This window comes from Melanerpes formicivorus, unplaced genomic scaffold, assembly GCF_026170545.1.
Source record: "Melanerpes formicivorus ecotype bairdi unplaced genomic scaffold, bMelFor1.0.p_v2 SCAF_184, whole genome shotgun sequence".
NCBI lineage: Eukaryota > Metazoa > Chordata > Aves > Piciformes > Picidae > Melanerpes > Melanerpes formicivorus.
Window position 1 is genome coordinate 340001 of NW_027142536.1, and position 8549 is coordinate 348549.

Consider the following 8549-nt stretch of genomic DNA (forward strand, 5'->3'; position numbering starts at 1 on the left):
GGAGGTAGACGTGCTCTCCTTCCCAGGAGGTAGACGTGCTCTCCTTCCCGAGGAGGTTGACGTGCTCTCCTTCCCGAGGAGGTAGACGTGCTCTCCTTCCCGAGGAGGTAGACGTGCTCTCCTTCCCAGGTGGTAGACGTGCTCTCCCTCGGTGAGTAGACGTGCTCTCCCTGAGCTGGCAGGTAGACGTGCTCTCCATGGCGAGGGGGGACTTAGTGCACTGAGCCGTGCGGCAGGAGGTAGACGTGCTCTCCTTCCCGAGGAGGTAGACGTGCTCTCCCTGGCGAGGGGGGGACTTAGTGCACTGAGCCGTGCGGCGGCAGGTAGACGTGCTCTCCTTCCCGAGGAGGTAGACGTGCTCTCCTTCCCAGGAGGTAGACGTGCTCTCCTTCCCGAGGAGGTAGACGTGCTCTCCTTCCCAGGAGGTAGACGTGCTCTCCTTCCCGAGGAGGTAGACGTGCTCTCCTTCCCGAGGAGGTAGACGTGCTCTCCTTCCCGAGGAGGTAGACGTGCTCTCCTTCCCAGGTGGTAGACGTGCTCTCCCTCGGTGAGTAGACGTGCTCTCCCTGAGCTGGCAGGTAGACGTGCTCTCCATGGCGAGGGGGGACTTAGTGCACTGAGCCGTGCGGCAGGAGGTAGACGTGCTCCCCGCGGCCGGGCGGGCACTTAGCGCGCGGAGGCTGGAACCGCGGGGTAGACGTGGTCCCCGGGACGAGGGCCGCCTGGTATCGCCCGCCCGGCCCCCAACCCCCCCCCCCCGCGGCGGCGTAAATGAAGAGAGGCAGTCGGCATGAAACCTTCTTTTATTAAGTGTTGTTTTCATCGAGCGTCTTTCATTAAAGGTTGTGTTCTGAAGCAGTCTTTTCTTCAACAGCGCTGTTCTCCGGGGAGAAGGTCTGCCGGCATCTCTAGAAATCTCCCCCCGCCCCTGACCGCCTCCCCCCCCGCCCCCGTTGCCGGTTTGCGCGGCGCCCCCCCTCCCGACGTTGCCTCTTGCCGCTACCCCCGCCCCCCCCCCGCTGCCGGTTTGCGCGGAGCCCCCCCTCCCGACGTTGCCTCTTGCCGCTACCCCCGCCCCCCCCCCGCTGCCGGTTTGCGCGGAGCTCCCCCTTCCCGCCGTTGCCTCTTGCCGCTACCCCCGCCCCCCCCCCGCTGCCGGTTTGCGCGGAGCCCCCCCTTCCCGCCGTTGCCTCTTGCCGCTACCCCCGCCCCCCCCCGCTGCCGGTTTGCGCGGAGCCCCCCCTTCCCGCCGTTGCCTCTTGCCGCTACCCCCGCCCCCCCCCCGCTGCCGGTTTGCGCGGAGCCCCCCCTTCCCGCCGTTGCCTCTTGCCGCTACCCCCCGCCCCCCCCCCGCTGCCGGTTTGCGCGGAGGCCCCCCTTCCCGCCGTTGCCTCTTGCCGTTACCCCCGCCCCCCCCCGCTGCCGGTTTGCGCGGAGCGCCCCCGCCTGCCGTTGCCTCTCGCCGCGGCCACCACCGCCCCCTCCACACCCCCGGGCCCCCGTTACCGGTTTGCGCGGAGCCCCCCCTCCCGACGTTGCCTCTTGCCGCTGCTGCCACCCCCAGCTCCCCACACCCCCCGGCTCCCGTTAGCGGTTTGCGCGGAGCCCCCCCTTCCCGCCGTTGCCTCTTGCCGCTACCCCCCGCCCCCCCCCCCCCCGCTGCCGGTTTGCGCGGAGCCCCCCCGCCTGCCGTTGCCTCTTGCCGCGGCCGCCACCGCCCCCCCCACACCCCCCGGCCCCCGTTACCGGTTTGCGCGGAGCCCCCCCTCCCGACGTTGCCTCTTGCCGCTGCTGCCACCCCCAGCTCCCCACACCCCCCGGCTCCCGTTAGCGGTTTGCGCGGAGCCCCCCCTTCCCCCCTTCGCGGGCTGCCGCTTCCCTCCCGGGCTGCCCGGCTGCTCTCTAACCCCTGCGACCGAGGCGGCGCTGTTAGGGCGGCCGTGCCGGTGCCCCTTGCCGCAGCTAGCCTCTCGCCGCTGCCCCTCCCGTCCGTCGTCCCCCGTCCCCAAAAACTTGCTGCTCTCCACGCTGGAGCCTGCACGGGGGAGGTTGCGCTCCGCTCCTCCGGCCCTAAAGCCGCCCTCGCCCGCCCCCCCGGCTTGCCGCTTGGCTCGGCTGCCCGCCCGCCCGCTAATCCCCCCAACGCCCCCACCCCAAAAACACCCCAGCCCTACCGCATGCCGCTCCCCCTCTCCCCGCTCTCGCTGACCGCTGCCACCCCCCCCCACCCCTCCCCCCCGAAACAAACCCCCCAGCCCTACCGCATGCCGCTCCCCCTCTCTCCCTAGCCTGCCCCCCCCGCCGTCGCTTGCTGCCGCCGCCGCCGCCGCCGCCGCCGCCGCCGGGACCCGCCTCGGTCTGGTGGCGCGCGCTCGGAGATCCCCGGCTACCCGTCCGTCCGTCCCTCCCTCCCGCCCCGCCCCGGGGGAGGGCCCGGGGCAGCGCGGGCAGGCGGGGAGCAAAAAAAGGCGCGGGCGCCAAAAAACGTCGGGGTCCCGGGGTGGCGGAGGGGGGCGGCGGCGGGGGCGGCGGCGGGTACACGGCGCCGGGTCCAGGGCGCCGGGTCCAGCCCGTCCCGGGGCGGGGACAGGTGGTGTCGTCCGTCCCCGCCCCCGTAACCTGCTCTGAAGCATCCGCTTCCCGCCGCGGTTCGCCCTCCACCCCCCCCGCCGCACACGCAGCTGCCGCTTCCCGCCGCCTCTGCCCCCCGCCCCGGGATCAACCACCCGCCGGGTCCAGCCGGTCCCGGTCCCGGGAACCTGCTCCCGGGGCCAGCCGGAGCCACGCCCCCTCCTCTGACGCTTCCAGCTGCCGCCTCCCCTCCCACCCCCCAAACTCACACTGGCCCTCGCCGGCCCGCCCACCCGCCTACCTGCTTGCCCGCCGCCGCTGGGTGGCGTGCCGGACACTCTCGCACACAGGTACACAGACAGGGACACAGGGACACAGGCACTCAGGCACACAGGGACACAGGGACACAGGGACACAAGGACACAGGGACACAGGCACTCAGGCACTCAGGCACTCAGGGACACAGGGACACAGGGACACAGGCACTCAGGCACTCAGGGACACAGGGACACAGGGACACAAGGACACAGGGACACAGGCACTCAGGCACTCAGGCACTCAGGGACACAGGGACACAGGGACACAGGGACACAGGGACACAGGGACACAGGCACTCAGGCACACAGGGACACAGGTGGCGGGCCGGAGGCCTCTCCCCACTGTGTGGCAGGGGTCCAAGAGCCACCCCAGCCCAACCCAGAGGGTCTTTTGCACCTCTCTAGAGGCCACCCAGAGACCCCAGGCCGCAGCAGAAGCCTCCCCCGCATGCTCTGCAGGCTTCCGACCCACCCCAGGCCGCACCAGAAGCCTCCCCCGCACGCTCTGCAGGCTTCCGACCCACCCCAGGCCACAGCAGAAGCCTCTCCCGCACGCTCTGCAGGCTTCTCAGCCACCCCAGGCCGCACCAGAAGCCTCTCCCGCACGCTCTGCAGGCTTCTCAGCCACCCCAGGCCGCACCAGAAGCCTCTCCCGCACGCTCTGCAGGCTTCTCAGCCACCCCAGGCCGCAGCAGAAGCCTCTCCCGCACGCTCTGCAGGCTTCTCAGCCACCCCAGGCCGCAGCAGAAGCCTCTCCCGCACGCTCTGCAGGCTTCTCAGCCACCCCAGGCCGCAGCAGAAGCCTCTCCCGCACGCTCTGCAGGCTTCTCAGCCACCCCAGGCCGCACCAGAAGCCTCTCCCGCACGCTCTGCAGGCTTCTCAGCCACCCCAGGCCGCAGCAGAAGCCTCTCCCGCACGCTCTGCAGGCTTCCGACCCACCCCAGGCCGCAGCAGAAGCCTCTCCCGCACGCTCTGCAGGCTTCCGACCCACCCCAGGCCGCAACAGAAGCCTCTCCCGCACGCTCTGCAGGCTTCCGACCCACCCCAGGCCGCAGCAGAAGCCTCTCCCGCACGCTCTGCAGGCTTCCGTCCCACCCCAGGCCGCACCAGAAGCCTCCCCCGCACGCTCTGCAGGCTTCTCAGCCACCCCAGGCCGCACCAGAAGCCTCCCCCGCACGCTCTGCAGGCTTCTCAGCCACCCCAGGCCGCACCAGAAGCCTCCCCCGCACGCTCTGCAGGCTTCTCAGCCACCCCAGGCCGCACCAGAAGCCTCCCCCGCACGCTCTGCAGGCTTCTCAGCCACCCCAGGCCCCAACAGAAGCCTCTCCCGCACGCTCTGCAGGCTTCCGACCCACCCCAGGCCCCAACAGAAGCCTCTCCCGCACGCTCTGCAGGCTTCTCAGCCACCCCAGGCCGCAGCAGAAGCCTCTCCCGCACGCTCTGCAGGCTTCTCAGCCACCCCAGGCCGCAGCAGAAGCCTCCCCCGCATGCTCTGCAGGCTTCCGACCCACCCCAGGCCGCAACAGAAGCCTCCCCCGCACGCTCTGTAGGCTTCTGACCCACCCCAGGCCCCAACAGAAGCCTCCCCCGCACGCTCTGCAGGCTTCTCAGCCACCCCAGGCCGCAGCAGAAGCCTCTCCCGCACGCTCTGCAGGCTTCTCAGCCACCCCAGGCCGCACCAGAAGCCTCTCCCGCACGCTCTGCAGGCTTCCGACCCACCCCAGGCCGCACCAGAAGCCTCCCCCGCACGCTCTGCAGGCTTCTCCGCCACCACAGGCCGCACCAGAGGATCTTTTGCACCTCTCTGGACGCCACCCAGAGACTCCAGGCCGCACCAGAGGCCCCCCCCCCCAACCATTTACAGGCTGCAGTGCCAGCCTAGGCCCCGCTGGCAGCCTCCCTTGTCTGCTTTGGAAGGCCTCCCATCCACTCCAGACCTGCCTGGAGGCCTCCCTCGACTGCTCCCGGGGCCCTCGAAGCCACCCTAGGCCTTTCTGGAGGACCTGCTCGACCGCTCGGGCGGCTTCTGACGCACCCTCGGCCATCCGGCGCCCAGCAGCTCCCAGGGCCAGGCACCGGCCTCCCCCTCCGGCCGCCCCTGGGGCCGGGGGTGGCTCGGACTCGGCGCCCCCAACGTGTCGTCCCGTCCCCCCCCGCCCCGCACCGCCGAACATTCGCTGCAGCCGAGGGCTTGCCGCTCGACGCCTACCCCACCCGCCCAGCCCCCCGCTGCGGCCCGGCGCTGCCCCGGCCGCTGCGCCCCGCCTCTCATCGCTCCCCCCACCCGGCAACCGGCCGCCGGGCACGGCAAGTCCCAGGGCAGGGAACAGGTGCTGCCGGGACCCCGTGCTGGCTGCCGGCTTCCCGGGGCTGCCCCGGGCACGGACAGGTCGCCCCCCCGCCCCGGCGAATGTTCACCGAACCGGCTGCCGGCTGCCTTCGAGCACCCCCCGCCCCCCGCCACTATCGTCCCCCCCGCCCCCCCTCCGCCTCCGCTGCCGCTTCTCCCCGCACCGCCTCCACTGCCTCCCCCCGCCGCCGGCGAACGAGTCGCCGGATCCGTAGGGTGCCGGGAGCCCGAACGGCGAGCGGCTCCGGCTGCTGCCGGGGCCGCGGGGCTTCGAGCCGCTCCGGCCGCGGCCGGGACCCCGTGCCGGAAGCCGGCATCCCGGGACGGCCCCGGGACGGCCCCGGTCGCCGGCCGGGTGACGTTCAGCGAAGCGGCTGCCGCCAGTCTTTGGGCCTCCCCCGTGCCGGGGCCGCGGGACTTCGAGCCGGTCCGGCCGCGGCCGGGATCCCGGGCCGGACGATGGCTTCCCGGGCCGGTCCCGGTCGCCTCCCGGGTGACGTTCACCGAAGCGGCTGCCAGCTGTCTTCGAGCCCCCCCCCCCCCTCCGCCTCCGCTGCCGCTTCTCCCCGCACCCCCTCCACTGCCTCCCCCCGCCGCCGGCGAACGAGTCGCCGGATCTGTAGGGTGCCGGGAGCCCGAACGGCGAGCGGCTCCGGCTGCTGCCGGGGCCGCGGGGATTCGAGCCGCTCCGGCCGCGGCCGGGACCCCGTGCCGGAAGCCGGCATCCCGGGACGGCCCCGGGACGGCCCCGGTCGCCGGCCGGGTGACGTTCAGCGAAGCGGCTGCCGCCAGTCTTTGGGCCTCCCCCGTGCCGGGGCCGCGGGGCTTCGAGCCGGTCCGGCCGCGGCCGGGATCCCGGGCCGGACGATGGCTTCCCGGGCCGGTCCCGGTCGCCTCCCGGGTGACGTTCACCGAAGCGGCTGCCGGCTGTCTTCGAGCCCCCCCCCCCCCTCCGCCTCCGCTGCCGCTTCTGCCCGCACCCCCTCCACTGCCTCCCCCCGCCGCCGGCGAACGAGTCGCCGGATCTGTAGGGTGCCGGGAGCCCGAACGGCGAGCGGCTCCGGCTGCTGCCGGGACCGCGGGGATTCGAGCCGCTCCGGCCGCGGCCGGGACCCCGTGCCGGAAGCCGGCATCCCCGGACAGCCCCGGGACGGCCCCGGTCGCCGGCCGGGTGACGTTCACCGAAGCGGCTGCCGGCTGTCTTCGAGCCCCCCCCCCCTCCGCCTCCGCTGCCGCTTCTGCCCGCACCCCCTCCACTGCCTCCCCCCGCCGCCGGCGAACGAGTCGGCGGATCCGTAGGGTGCCGGGAGCCCGAACGGCGAGCGGCTCCGGCTGCTGCCGGGACCGCGGGGATTCGAGCCGCTCCGGCCGCGGCCGGGACCCCGTGCCGGAAGCCGGCATCCCGGGACGGCCCCGGGACGGCCCCGGTCGCCGGCCGGGTGACGTTCAGCGAAGCGGCTGCCGCCAGTCTTTGGGCCTCCCCCGTGCCGGGGCCGCGGGGCTTCGAGCCGGTCCGGCCGCGGCCGGGATCCCGGGCCGGACGATGGCTTCCCGGGCCGGTCCCGGTCGCCTCCCGGGTGACGTTCACCGAAGCGGCTGCCGGCTGTCTTCGAGCCCCCCCCCCCCCTCCGCCTCCGCTGCCGCTTCTGCCCGCACCCCCTCCACTGCCTCCCCCCGCCGCCGGCGAACGAGTCGCCGGATCTGTAGGGTGCCGGGAGCCCGAACGGCGAGCGGCTCCGGCTGCTGCCGGGGCCGCGGGGATTCGAGCCGCTCCGGCCGCGGCCGGGACCCCGTGCCGGAAGCCGGCATCCCCGGACAGCCCCGGGACGGCCCCGGTCGCCGGCCGGGTGACGTTCACCGAAGCGGCTGCCGGCTGTCTTCGAGCCCCCCCCCCCCTCCGCCTCCGCTGCCGCTTCTGCCCGCACCCCCTCCACTGCCTCCCCCCGCCGCCGGCGAACGAGTCGGCGGATCCGTAGGGTGCCGGGAGCCCGAACGGCGAGCGGCTCCGGCTGCTGCCGGGACCGCGGGGCTTCGAGCCGCTCCGGCCGCGGCCGGGACCCCGTGCCGGAAGCCGGCATCCCGGGACGGCCCCGGGACGGCCCCGGTCGCCGGCCGGGTGACGTTCAGCGAAGCGGCTGCCGCCAGTCTTTGGGCCTCCCCCGTGCCGGGGCCGCGGGGCTTCGAGCCGGTCCGGCCGCGGCCGGGATCCGGGGCCGGACGATGGCTTCCCGGGCCGGTCCCGGTCGCCTCCCGGGTGACGTTCACCGAAGCGGCTGACGGCTGTCTCCGAGCCCCCCCCCCCCCCCTCCGCCTCCGCTGCCGCTTCTGCCCGCACCCCCTCCACTGCCTCCCCCCGCCGCCCGCGAACGAGTCGCCGGATCTGTAGGGTGCCGGGAGCCCGAACGGCGAGCGGCTCCGGCTGCTGCCGGGACCGCGGGGATTCGAGCCGCTCCGGCCGCGGCCGGGACCCCGTGCCGGAAGCCGGCATCCCCGGACAGCCCCGGGACGGCCCCGGTCGCCGGCCGGGTGACGTTCACCGAAGCGGCTGCCGGCTGTCTTCGAGCCCCCCCCCCTCCGCCTCCGCTGCCGCTTCTGCCCGCACCCCCTCCACTGCCTCCCCCCGCCGCCGGCGAACGAGTCGCCGGATCCGTAGGGTGCCGGGAGCCCGAACGGCGAGCGGCTCCGGCTGCTGCCGGGACCGCGGGGATTCGAGCCGCTCCGGCCGCGGCCGGGACCCCGTGGCGGAAGCCAGCATCCCGGGACGGCCCCGGGACGGCCCCGATCGCCTCCTGGGTGACGTTCACCGAAGCGGCTGCCGGCTGTCTTCGAGCCCCCCCCCCCCTCCGCCTCCGCTGCCGCTTCTCCCCGCACCCCCTCCACTGCCTCCCCCCGCCGCCGGCGAACGAGTCGGCGGATCCATACCGTCCCGAGAGCCCGAGGCGGCGGCACCCAGTGCGGGTCCGGCCGAGGCCGGGACCCCGTGCCTGTCGCAGGCTTCCCGGGACGGCCCCGGAACGGCCGCGGTCGCCGGCCGGGTGACGTTCTCCGAAGCGGCTGCCGGCTGTCTTCGAGCCCCCCCCCCCCTCCGCCTCCGCTGCCGCTTCTGCCCGCACCTCCTTCACTGCCTCCCCCCGCCGCCCGCGAACGAGTCGGCGGATCCGTAGGGTGCCGGGAGCCCGAACGGCGAGCGGCTCCGGCTGCTGCCGGGACCGCGGGGATTCGAGCCGCTCCGGCCGCGGCCGGGACCCCGTGCCGGAAGCCGGCATCCCGGGACAGCCCCGGGACGGCCCCGGTCGCCGGCCGGGTGACG